Genomic DNA, 14,853 nt, shown 5'->3' with positions numbered 1-14,853 from the left:
TATTTTTTCGTTTTCTTTTTCTTTTTTTTTGTTATTATCTGTCATCAAAATGTGTCCATGCTATCCATGTGTACTACATTAGTAAATGCTCCACAGCACAATGAGGTAGGCCATCCCCATTGGATCAGCCTGACCCTGCTCTACTGGCTGCAGCAGTGATTCCCAGCACATCTGGGAGCCAACCTGGCAGCACTGTCTCTGCTGCCCCTGCACTATCTGCACCCTCAGGCAGTCCTGCCCTGGGGATGGTCCATAGGCACCCTCCAGGAGCAGTGGAGGAAGTGGTGATTTCATCATCCTCAGTGAGTTGCCAGGGATGGAATGAAGGGTAGTGCACTGCACTGCTGGTGGAAACCTACGCTGGCTGGACAGGCTGGTCTCCTTCATTTTGCATAGTACTAGGAGGAGGAGGAGACTTCAAGCACTCCAGCCACCAGAAAAGTGAGGTGACAGTGATGACAGTCCAGTGGGTGAGGATTCAATTCTCACTGTCTCCCAGCTTGACGTGCATGGGCTCAGGATGTCCCCACCCACACCCCAATCATGGTTTAACCCAACCTTTTGTAACCATCACCATCCTTGTCTCTTGTCTTGTTTGTCTCGTCTGTCTGCAATTGTTTCCTCACCTATCCAACTTACCTACCCAGACATACCTACGTCCCTTCCCCAACATTCTTTTTTCTCTGAAATAAAAATTAAATGGGCACCTGTCCCACAAAAAAAAAATCATCCCATACATAGCTCTCTATTTCACACAAATGTCTTCTTGACACACTTAATTCAGTCCAATTGGCTATACAACATGGTTGCGTTGTGGTCACCCCCCTTTCTGGAGGTGATAGCTCAAATTCGGTTAATATTTTGCGTATATGTTCAGTTTACACTGGCAAAGAAATGGATAGCTATCTTTTTCCTACCTCCCTCCTGCACATTCCTGTTATATTTTCCTTTTATTCTTGACCCCTGCTTGCTCCCCATTTCAACACTTTCCTTTGTAACCCATTTCACCACTTTAATCTGGTCAAAAAATAGAATCACACACAACATACATAAGTTTCTGGAAAAGCAATGGAACTCTTCAATTTTTAGGCACCATGTTTGCTCAGAGGTGCACATTGTGCACCAATGTTAGCAATGGTGAGAGGCAGCAAACTGATGTGGTTACCTCTGCACAATGCCACTTAACACCATTGCATTATGCCAACCCACAGCAACACATGTACTATGAAGAACTAATGTCATTGCATTATCACTCTGTAATTTAAAGTATTTAAAAGTATTAGATACACCTGGATTTGATCCCAGTACCATCTCACCCCAAAAAGGAATGTATTGATGCATTAATATGTGCTGCCAGAGAGTCAGTTAAGCAGCAGGTGTGTTTCATATACACAGTACTAACTGTCCGACTTTAGCAATGTGGCTAGCATTTTTGTTAGCTATACATAAACAAGTGTATCTGGCATGAATATATACTTTGCCAACTAAAGCACAAAGCTGCAGCACACTGTGCTATTGAAATGTAGATATCATACTGTATTACTGCTGTTTTCTGCCCATTTCCTGCCTAGAATATGAAATTACATGCTGAAACATTACTATCTGGGGCCCTGTCTAACAATAAATCACATATTTACATTACATCCATGTGCTGCCACCCACCCAAGAACTGCAACCCTGGTGTCTTCAGTACTTTTCCACACATATATCACCTGCACTACAATATGTATATCAAATGTTGTATGATATGCAATGCACATCAGTCTGATAACATGCAGAACTACAAATATTGACCCATATGTCTAAAAACCTGTACGTGCCAGACTATGGAAGGAATCAGCATGGACCTTATCCACAGGGACATAGCTGACTTTCAACACACTTGACCTGACCCATTTTCCTTTATTCAAGGGTAGATCCTGCTTATTGAATCTTGTGGAATTCTTTGATACAGACTCCAAAGACCTGGATGGGGGAAAACAGGACATAATGCCTATGTGGAGTTATCCAAGGCCTTTGACACTATTCCCCTTTCATGTGTCATAGTGAAGATCTCCCGTGTAGGAATTAAGCCATGCAGTAATAGATCAATAGTCAACTGGCTCACTGACAGAACACACACTCTCAAAGTTGGGTACTGCACCTCCACCACTAGACACTTGCCATTAAAATACCACAAGAATCTCTGATGGCCCCTCAACTGTTTGCAAAATACTTCCCTGAAGTACAGGCAATGGTAGAATGCCCGTGGTTTACCAAGATTGCAGATGACTGTTAACTGGATGCACTGATAAAGGGTCCCCCAATGAAGTAACCCTGCTAATTGCGATTTACATAGCACCCATCTAAGCTCAAAGCAGTGTTGTGAGACTTGGGAACACATGTTTATAGCAATCTACACTTTCATCACTGTGTCCATACTGGTGACACACACATTCTGCACTGTGCACCTCATACATATGGACATCATATCCAAGACAAAGGTGGCCATACCTCTGCTGTAGTCTACCCTTATCAGACCACTAGTTGAGTACAATGATCCCTTCTGTCTGTACCTCATCAGACACCTACAGCAACTGGAGAAAACACATGTTTGTGCCTATGAGAATCCAGGGCCTCCAAACATGGCATAAGTGGAAAAAATGAAAGACCTGCACTGTACTCAGTATCATGCAGGCTGCTGAGAAGTGACCTTTGTCTGGCCTGCAGAGCAATCTCAGACCATGCCCTACTGGAAATATTGGACATCTGTATATCAAATGGGACAAGAATAACTTGCCCCAGGTTTCTCATACTAGCTTGTGGCATAAACAGAACATGACTGGGAGACAGATATATTATCCAGTGATTCACACACCTCTGTAATAGGCTCCCACTGTGTGTGAAGAGGTGCTCCTCTATGAGCCTGCTCAAGTGGAACCTTGGTACTGCTTGGGTAATTGCAAAGTTACCTTTAGGGTGGCACCTATATTCATCATTGACAGGGCCAGTTGATGTTGCTCACAAAATTGCTCTGCTAACAATGACCATCTAACTATGCTCAATAAGGGTACTTGTGTTTTTGCACAGCCCTAGGACCATTAGACTAGTAGCCTCATATGAACCTCTGAATCTATGATCCTATGCAGGCCTCCCAACATCTTGTGTCCCACATGGCCTGCTGAAATCATCTACTGTAAGTTGACTGCACTCTTGTAAAAATCAGACTTGTGCCATGGTGCTCATGTAAAGTACTGTGCTCTGTAATCTGTGTACTTAGGAGTTCTGTTCTCACTGCAGTAAACTGTGTGTGTGTGTGTGTGTGTGTGTGTGTGTGTGTGTGTGTGTGTGTGTGTGTGTGTGTGTGTGTGTGTGTGTGTGTGTGCGTGTGTGCGACTGCTCCAATGCCATGGATTGACAGTATTTTTTCTTGCACATGTCTACACATCCATTTCATGCAGTCCACCAAACATCTTGTCTCCCACATGGCCTGGTGATGTCATCTACTATAAGCTGACCTGTACTCTTGTAAAAGTCAGACTTGAGCTGTGACGCTTGCATAAAGTACTGTGTTCTGTAGTCTGTGTACTTAGGGGTACTGTGTTCTGTAGTATCTGTACTTGGATAGATAGGGGTTCTGTTCTCACTACAGTCAACTGTGTATGTGTGTGTGTGTGTGTGTGTGTGTGTGTGTGTGTGTGTGTGCGTGTGTGCGTGTGTGCGTGTGTGCGTGTGTGTGTGTGTGTGTGTGTGTGTGTGTGTGTGTATGCACATGTGCTCTTGCTTGATATTACAGAGATCATTATACATTAGCATGTGGGACACTGTTATATTCTCCTCAACAGACACATGTTGCATGATGACAACAGTATCATCTTGTGAAACCTGACCAGATTAAGGCATTTGACACAAATTCACACTGAGGTATTCAATCAACACTATCATATGTGGTCATAAACAGCTATATCACCAAATGTGTAGACCAGTGTGTATCACATATGTGGCATCTCACTATGTTTAAATTTGTGACGTGACCTATATCTCAGGTCCAGTTATCAGGTTCATACATCAGGATTATCTGCTAGACCCTTTCCCATCCATTAATTAAGTGATGTACATCAGAGATGACGTACGCATCCTGTGTGCAAACAGGTGCCTGAAGGACTACAGATTGTGGGCAATCATTGACATCAACTGTGATATTAGTATAATACAGACAGTATCAACACATATCAAAAAATGCTGCCACAGCCATGACAACATGTGCATTGACAAGAAACATGGGGGGATTTCTTAAGTCAGGAAACAAACACATCAACAAGTATAATGAGGACATCACACCCTATAAATGGACCAATAGGCATGTGACCCATGTCTTGGGGTATATGGTAAGTGGTACATCTACCAGCATGTGGTCACAGTGCTGACTATTCCCTTAAATGTAACACAAGTGCTAGGTATGTGAAGGCCATGCACATCAAGGCCATAATACCATTCCAGTCCCCAGCCTTCATCAGACCATGTACCTCCCTACATATTTTCCAGTGATGCGTAATTGATGTGTATCAGCTTTGTCACAGTGAGCTGTCACACAGCTTATTGTCCATACTTAGGTGTTCTTTTTGTGCCATATACATGACAGTTTGTTGGTGCACAACACCAATCAAGTTGTTACACCAGATTCATGTGTGCTATCTGTTTTGCTGATGCACATATTACATGCATAGGTCTTTGACAACGTTAATGGCATGTATGTAATTCATGACAGTGTGGATTGTGCCACACACACACACACACACACACACACACACACACACACACACATATATATATATATATATATATATATATATATATATATATATATATACCATGCACACAAATCAACTAGCCTGCATTGCTCATACATGTATAGTAGTGTCCCTCAACACCTCCAGCAGATGTTTCAGTGCCAGGACAGTGTGCATGGTTACCCTCATAGAGTGTGCATGTATTATATTAGTTGTTCAAGTGTGTGTGTGTGTGTGTGTGTGTGTGTGTGTGTGTGTGTGTGTGTGTGTGTGTGTGTGGTTGTGTGTGTGTGCAGACTCATCTCTTATTACTCTAAATCACATAGACATATGTTATGTCAGAAGCATGAGATTACAGTGTATTATTTTGATATTGTCCATGATTGTGGTTGGTTCTTGTAATGTTTTCCATGAGCCTTTACCAGTGGCCACCTTGCTAGAGACCTCTGCTGAGAGTACACTCATATTCAGGCATATCAGTTTGCAAAGCTTTACAATATGTACACAACCCCAATTGTATGTCAGATCCTTGTTAGATATCCTCTGCATTATTCATGTAAGGATGCTTATCTCACACAGACATGCTCCACATTGTTATGTTACCTTGTGTGACAGTCATATAAAACACATTTTCACTATGCAGTCCATACTGTACCATATAGATATGTGATTGGTGTTGCTGCTACAACCATCTTCCATTGACATGCCCTCCTCTGCTGTACATTAAATTGTTTCACTTGTCCTCTTCCCCTGTGCTCATTCCTACAATTCATCTCCGTCTCTATTTAATACACAAATTTCCCCTGAGTGTTCATTTTACATGACAGTCTATGCCCCATTACAGATCATTCAAACAGCTTCAGTACAGAATTCCAGAAATGGGATATCACAGTAATCTGCACTGTAGATATACTGTCCTGTACTATGGACCATATATTTCACATTCATAGCTCTCAACTGTCCAGACATCCCCAGGATGTCCAGATGTGTTCCTTATCAAATCTGTGGCTTTTTGCCACATCACTGGGATGATCTCATGATTGAGTCAATATTACATACATTTGAGTTAATACCTCTCATAACCTTTTGTTTTTTCTGGCAATTCATTGGCATATCATTGTGGATTGAAGTCAGAAACTGATGGCAGATGTTTCAAACTTCATGCTCCCCAGAAAATTCATGCTACTGTAAAACCTACTGTTCTATCATCTTTCTAAGTTTGGAAGAGCAATATTAGAATCTGTCCCTATTTTGGGCCCTTTGTCCTCCCATTATGTATGACTTTGTCTATATTTCTTGTTCCAAGAGGTTGAGTGGTATGTGCAGGTTTCATTCTACCACATTTATATGCAACATCTATGTGAAATGTATCCACATTTCTGGTTAATTGTCCCTGTTTTATGTTGGCCTTTGTGCAGATGTATTGCACTAACAGATTGACAGCTATCTGTTATGCCCTGGTGATCATTGTGGCATTCCATGCAAATATGCAGACCTTAGCTGCTCTGCCTTAAATAGAATTGCTGTCCTCATTCACTTACAGGGTTTCCTGGCTGGCAACACTGTTGCCAGCTGCGAAACATTGGTTAGATGCACCATGTGGCATGAATATACATTGTGTGGTGGTGCTTGCTGCTGCTCACCTCACATATGTAGACTCTGTGTAGGCTTTGCAAGAAGCCTACACTGAGTTTATTGAATCCCTGGGTATGTATGTTGTACCTTCATTTGAAATTCTGCATTCAAATAGCTTTGCTTTGCTTTATTTTATGAACTATTTTAAAACCAGTTGCTTATTTTCGTCAGTACAGTGTAGTCCAGATAATCAAAGCATAACTACTAAGAACTGAATAACTGGGCAGAAGAATTATAACTAAATTATATCTCTCACTGGTACTTTACACATATGAAAGAAATCCCAAAGATTATAGTGTTGTTTTTACACGTTTATTTATTTTTTTCTTGTTTTCCCTGACTTGCCAATCAAGAGCAATTACTGTCAAAATTGCTTTCCTCATCCCTGTAATTTCTTCAACTTATTTGCTTCCTTTTTGCTCAATGAATTATATATATATATATATATATATATATATATATATATATATATATATATACCATGAAAATGCAATATTTTATGTAATGTGATGACTCACAGTTGTTCAGCAGAAATATCAGGTCTTTGTGAATTGGTAAGATGTAATACTCTGGTAAAGGGATGGCTCATAACTTATTTATTACCTTATTCCTGAAGGCACGTTATTCATATGATAAAGGATTTATGAGAGGTATTAAAATATGTATTAACAGTAGAGTCACCTATGAGTTTTCAAAAGTTAGTGTTATATGTAGTCATATTTAAGTAAGAGTAAAAAGCAGAAAGCAGAGTTATGCAGGCAGAATGAGTTAGGAATACTGATTATCACAGCAGGTATTGGGATGCCTGTTCAGCAGTGTAATGGGCTTCACAGGAGAAATTAAATTCTCAAGGAAATCACTGGAAGGCTACATAAAATGTTGACTTGGCAGTGATGAAACCATTTGTTAACTTAAGAGAGATGATGAGCAATAATAAATGTTTGAAGAGAGGGTTGGGGGCAGACCCAGGCACTATGGTCTGCAGTAAATGACTTCTGCCAGTGGTAGAGAGCTACTGAAATCATATCAGTTTAACTCACTGTAAGATGAGTTTTGGTAATACTGTGCTACCATTTTAATTTGTTTTAATATATTCTTGAAAGAAAACTAAGGTAACAAAACTGTATTCTTTCAGCAAAGCTTGTAACTTACAGTGCTAGATGAAATGCATTTCTGTACTTGCACAGAACTGAAAAAGGCAAACAGTTCATAAGAGTTTATAATGGTTCGGCAGCTATCAACATATTTCTGTTGTGTGCTTTAAATTATTCATGAACACTGAGATATGGATCCCACTGCTGCAGTACTGCAGGTGATATCCAGGGAATTACTTCTGAACTGTCATGCCAGAATGTCATTTATGTGCAAGTTACTATATTTTCACTTTATGAAGTTTCTTTTGTTGCTTCCTTAAACAGAAGTGCACATAACTGAGATCACAATCAGAACGTCCCTGTTTATACTACAGGATACATATTTTAAATGATGCATGTAAAAACTTTGGATACCAAATTGTCAAATGTGTTTACACGGCTTTCTGGCTGGGAAACACCTGACAATAACTTTCTTTGTCATGGAAATGTCCTTTATCCTGAAAGTGTACTGTTTGTGAACAGCACAGTTTGTGGTGCACAGCTATTCCTGCATTTGAGTTAGCATCCATCTATCTATCTATCTATCTATCTATCTATCTATCTATCTATCTATCTATCTATCTATCTATCTATTATTGTCAGTGATGTAATTTGTATTCTGTGGAGCTTTTCTCCCTGAGCCTTTTCTGAAAATAGGTTTTTGCCCAATCTGAACATCTCAGTAAACTAATGTCAATGAATGCATAGATAGATGCAAATATAAATATATAGATAAAGATGGATTGCTGACACTGCAGTGCAGCACAAATGGAGATGTTACATTACTGAGTATGTCATCCTACAGATGAGACATTTAACCGAAGTCCCATCTATTTGAGTTTATGGTACATCAGGTGGATGTAAAAGGTCCCATGAAACCTATTGAAAACTGTAGGCTGTTTTTTATTTAATGCAACATAAAAAATAATTTGGGCAGATTTAATAAAGCTTACATGGTATATTTATACCATGTGTGCTGTTTTGGATTCAGTAAGGTGCTATACATGGTGTTCAAAGCTGTGTACAGCTGCACAAACAAGGTAAACACCATGGCATCTAAATTACAGCTTAAGCAGCTGAATTTTATGCTAGTCAACCTATCCAAGAAGGAGGACCTATTCAACAAGCTATAAAGCAGCCGTGTAGACTCGGTGCTGGCTTTTCCTGTGAATTACAAAACCTATTGGAATGCAGCCATGGAAAGGAGACTACACAGAAACAATATTAGGGGCTGCTGTTGCTTTAATTTATGGGTATGTGAAACAGGCTGACATCTTTGTTGCTGCTGCTACTGCTAAAAGACCAAGACCAAGAAGGAGAAGAGTTTTCAGACCCCAGGTAACTTATCACCACCTACATGATATGGAAATTGTAGAGCACTACAGGGTGGATAGAGACACACTGCAGGAATTCTGCAACCTCTGTCATCCTCAGTTCAGAGTCAGGATAAATGGAGGGGGAACCCATCCCAGTGGAGACAGGTGTTTGTAGCACTTAGAATATTAGCTAAAGGTACCTTTCAGAGACCAACAGAGAACATGTCAGGGGTGTCACAGGCATCAGCATCCAGGATCCTACATCAATTCCTGAATGCTATGGTCCAAAATGCTAGTGACCACATATATTTTCCCCATACTGCTGAGGATAGGGCCAGAAATATGCAGGAGTTCTACCCTGTAGCACATTATCCTGAAGTACTGGGTGGCATAGATTGCACACATGTAGAAATTAAGGTACCACCTGGGGAACAGGGAAAGCTCTATATTAATAGAAAGGGCTTTCTCTCTCTATTAACTGCCAAGTTGTGTGTAATGCCAAGGGAATCATCTTGAATGTGTGTACTGGCACCCCTCACAGTTGCTACAACTCACATATCTGGCACACCTCCCAAGTGTTTCAGATATTCACCAGAGGGGCTATCCCACAGGGTCATTTACTGGGGGATGCAGGTTATGCACTGGAACCGTGGCTTATGACACCCATCCGAAATGCACACATGCACACACACCCACTGAAGAACAGCATAATGAGGCACATACTCAAACCAGAAATATCATAGATCGTGTGTTTGGGCTGCTGAAGTCGCATTTCTGGTGCCTAGAAATATCTGGGGGAGCCCTGCAGTACAATCCACAGACATGTACTGAAATATTCACAGTATGTGCCATGGTACACAACATCATTCTGAGAAAATAGCTTCAGCAGGATCAACAAGGTGAAGGAACACACATCCCACCACTAATGCTAAGGTAACTACAGCCACACACAGGTCAGGAGTCAGAGGGGGAAGTTGCAGCTGATGAGGGTTTAGGCAGACATAGGGTTGTTCAGTATGCCCTTCCATGGGTTAAGAGACAATGCATAGCACACTCACTCACCACCTAAAGGCCTAAAACCTTCCTCCTAAACACATACATATAGTAACATTGATGCCAGGCAACTCTCACAATCTTTACCTCCCCATGGATTGACTGTGTACTGCTTGCATGAGACAGAGTCAGCCCTGAACTAAAACTATCGCAACTGCTGGATTTACAAGGTAGGTGTTGAACCTGGAGAGTATTGTGTAATAATATGAATGACTGGCATATCCTTGCATTTTGTTACTTGACAGTGTAAGCAAGTAAAAGGTGGGAGATTTGTACAGAAATGACCTTAACATGTGACAACAGAGACATATTTGTCTTATATATGTCCATTATTAAGTTGTAGGCCTCAAGCATCAAAGATCGACACAGTCATGTCCCTCAAAAGCAGTGATGGTCACTGCATGCCATCAGTTTAGTACTATATCTTTATACTGAAAAATCGTTAAAGAGAGAAGTTAGAAAGTAATGTTATGCATTGCATTTTCAGACTTCACAACTCTCACAAGATCATTCACAATAAAGTTGGAAAAGTTTGATGCTATCGACTGTCTAACTTTCTAAGACAAATATAAGTCAGAGGTACAATTACCAGATCAACATCACAAATGCAGTTATAATAAGCATTAAGTCAGCTATGTACCCTGAGCATCAGACACAAAGCTTATGTATCCCTTAATCCAAAAGATAGAAACCAGGGATATGGCAGTTATCACTTGCACAGGGTGTTGGGATGGGGCAGGAAGCCGAGGCTGACACAAAAGGTTGGTTAGTGTGCGTGAGTAAGAAAGAAAAGCAGGCAGACATTTGGATAAAGCAACAAATGGCCAGTGAGACAAATTAGTTTTATGCTTCACGGCTGAACCATGCTGCTAGCAAACCATATTTGAAATGCTAAAGTGCTATCAAATGCACTGCCCCTTAAACATGTTAACATATTTAACACAGAACATTCCATGTTAAGGTATTGCTAATCATGTATACATGTGAAATGCCCTGACAAACATGCCAATGCCATCATTACACTTCTAAATAATACATAAAGATAAAGTGTAAAAGCCTTTGCTAATCAAAAAAAAAAAAAAAAAAAATATATATATATATATATATATATATATATATATTAAACTATTATACATATTTCTCTTAATTATATTCCAGCATATGCAGTATGTACCTGACAAAATGCAAGCATACCTTCTCAAGTTTAGTAATCCTCTTTGCAGCTATATCCCAAAGTAGTAGAATCTTTTCTGTGTTCTCTACATAAACAAGTCTCCTCACCTTCAGTTTCCCTAGCTACCCGGTAGCATTTTTGTAGTGTAGATTCAGGGTTATCAGCATGGTGAAGATGCAAATGAGACATGAACTCATTAGAATTGCTGAATCCCAAATACCTGGCTCCTTGTAACAGATGTAAATGTAATGCAGGCACTTTCTCACTGTTTGTTTTTAATGGATTGCAACTGAGAATGATTACTGGAAGAAAATGGAAACTCAGCTGCGATGCAGACTGCTCTACATCCAGTGGGTGTGTCAGGTTAGACTTACAAAGTGTGAGATATACTTTTGTCAAGGGTGGAAATGTAAGTAAATAGCACACAATTCACAGGTTCTGCTCATTAACATCCAACCTCCCCTTCATTTGTTGGCAACTGTATATTATATTATTGCCATTTAATATTTTCACACATTTTAAGGACAGTGATATAGAATGGCTTACAGACTGCATGCCTCAGATTACTGGTCAGGTCATAGGATCATAGAATCATAGGAGGTTATTGGCTATCGACCCTCATTTCAAGCCTAGCCATTTCATCCCAATGTAATATCATGCATTCTCTAGTCAATACCCCAAATTGTACTTATTATTTCCCATGTCCCGGAGGGTTGGCAGCCTATTCCAAAGAAACAGCAGGTGCTGGGAGAGAAATCTGTCCCCCAAGCATATCCTATTCAAGTTGTAGGTCATATTTAGCTCCCTGGAATGGGTAGTTCTTGTCCTGTTTGATTAATAGATGTGCAGCAGATTCATTAGGTTTGGGTAGGAGATTGCTCTGTAAACCAGGCATAAGTCTCCACTAGAAGTCTATACGATGCAGAGTATAGTGACAGGGACTTTAGTCTGTCTGTGTAAGGCACACGCTGGAGTCCATTGATCTTCTTTGTTAGAAACCTCTGAGGTCTCTCCAATTGCTGCAAGTGCTTTGTATGGTATAAGGGGAATTGTACTCAATTATGGACCTGATTAGTGATGTGTATAGAGGGGTTAAAACCTTCTTGGCTCTAGAGGTGATGCCTTTGCTACTCAAGTGTGCTATATAGAAGGCCTTCCTTACTACAGTAGACACATAGTGGTCAATGTTAAGGTTATAGTTTACTTGTGATCCCAGATCCCTTACCACTTCATCGGTACATAGCATACTGTTGTTAATTTGACAGTGTGAAGGAACATTGTTTTTACTGAAGGGAATGATGATGCATTTCTTTGCATTCACTTTGAGACCATGACTAAGACACCAGGTGTTGGTCTGTATAAGACCCTAATGAAATATACTGACATAATTTGGTAATTCAATGAATGCACCCAGATTGCAGTTATCTGCAGACTTGGCCAGCTGCAGCCCCTTAGTTTTGGCCTGAACTTCTGGGAAGTACAGTATATATGAAACAATATGGGGCCCAACATGGACCCTTGTGACACCCACTGGTGACAGGTGTGCTAGCTGATGTGGAGTCATCCACTTTGATATTGTGAGACTGGTTTGTGAACCAGTTGGCAATCCATCTTACAACAAAGAAGTTTGATTCAGTTTACTACATTTATTTGTAATGCCTGAGTGTGGGATTGTGGCAAAGGCCTTTGCCAAGTGGAGGTATGCTGTGTCCACAGATTTGCCCTCATCAATAGCCCTGGTCACATATTTGAAGAAATCCACCAGGTTTAACAGGCAGGATCTGTCCTTGACAAAGCTGAATTGGGTCAGATCCAAGCTTTAGAGGTTGCCTATATCTTTATTTATGAGGTCCATGATGATACATTCCATGGCCTTACAGATGAGGCTGGTCAGACTTGTGGATCTATAATACTCTGGGTCTGTTGCTAAGCCAACTTTGTGGAGAGGAATAACTGTTGCTGTTATCCATTCCACAGGAACAAAGCCTGTGGATAACTTATGATTGAATAGGGTACTTAATGGTGATGTTAGTTCATGTTTTAGTTTGTTTAGAAGACAGTCTGGGATGCCATATGATCCCATAGAGGCCATTTTTTTCCTTAGATAAGGCTATAATGACCTGCTTTTTTAATATGTAGGGTGGGGGTAAGTTGAGGGCAAGGTTTGTGATAAGTTTGGAGGGGATGGGGGAGTGAAATTTTCACCAGATCTGTTCACTAGCAGGTTTGCTATCTCTCTCAAGGATCAGACTGTGTGTGTGATACTGCTATTCACTAGTTTGGCACATGCGTGTGTCCTACCTTTTAGGCTATGTACTTAGCTGTAAAAGGCCTTATGGTTATCCTTTGATGTGATTGCTAGATTTTTCCCAAAGGTACCCTTACCCTTGGAAAGTTTGACATGTTGTCTTATTTGCCTGCTGAGGCTGAGAAGGGTGCTTTTCCATTGTTGGATCCTTGCCTTAAATTTCTTAGTAACTTTTTGCATTTGTTGTAAAGTTTGTTGATGCTGGATGTCCACCAGGGTGGCTTGTTTTTACATGGGGCTCTGGCTTTGATTTTCTGTGAAAGAGCAGAGTCTACACACTTTTGGAAGCGATTGTACAGGGCTTCAGTGTAAGCTTTGGTGTAGTTGCCACTTCCGGATGGTGGTGGGGCTTGGAATGCATTTATACCTTCTCCTAGGAGGTGTAGTTTGCCTTGGCAAAGTTTTTTAGTCTGACATCACCCTTTGTAAAATATGGTGTTAGTGCTAGTTTGAAGGTGACTGATTTGTGGTCAGATTTAACTAATGAGGGTCCAACAGTTACGGTGGTGCATCTGTTTGTCATGTTAATAAGGACCAGATCTAGTATGTTTGTTCCTCTTGTTGGGGTTTGAACAATTTGTTCCAGGGCATTTGAGGTAGCAAAGTCAATGAACTTTTGAGCAAGTGAGTTTGTGCTAGAGTAGGTTTCCCACTTGATGGTGGGATAATTGAAATCCCCCATGACCAGAGTGTTTAGCAATATTTGGATTGACTCTAGTTAGGCCTCATGCACACCATGCTTCATGGAGGGGGATCTGTAACTGGCTATGACATGAATATGAACTTGAAGTAACTCCACAGAGTTGCCTAGTTCAACTAGTTGTAAGGTGACTTTATCTTTAATATAGATAAAAACAACACCAACTTTGGTTCTCAGACATTCAACTTGTGGGCTGAAGGTGTGGAAGGCATTGTAACCTTGCAAGGCCACGGTACACTCTGAAGCCTTGAACCAGGTTTCTGTGACTGCACAGGCATCTATATCCTGTAGTGATGGAAGTGCTTTCAGGGTATGTGGTTTTTGGTTTAAGCTACTAGTGTTTAGCAGCATAACCCTTATTTCAGTATGATTGGCAATTTTCATGTCCCCAATTTGTTTTTGAGATGTTGCCTAAAAAAGGAAATATCAGGGAGGCAAGAGCCTTAAGCCTAATGATGCCAGGTGCAAACTTTCTCTGGCAAAGCAGTGAGGTTTGTCAACCATGTCATCCCAGGCTGCCAGAAACTGGATCCCCTTTGAATGACACCAAAACCTAAGCTAATTATTGAAATCAGTTGTTTTTTTTTGTTTTTTTTTTATACTGTGGCATCATTCTAGGTGAGGGTAATATGCTTCTCAAGGCTAGGGACATACCTGTCTGGGACACATACTCAAAGAGTTCAATCATGTTTGTCTTCAAATAGTTCAGTGAAGTACTTCTTAGGTCATTCACTCCAACATGAGCTGTGACAGTCATAATGGTAC

This window comes from Protopterus annectens, chromosome 1.part2 (assembly GCF_019279795.1).
Source record: "Protopterus annectens isolate FY-2018-M chromosome 1.part2, PAN1.0, whole genome shotgun sequence".
NCBI lineage: Eukaryota > Metazoa > Chordata > Ceratodontiformes > Protopteridae > Protopterus > Protopterus annectens.
This window is presented reverse-complemented; position numbering follows the sequence as displayed.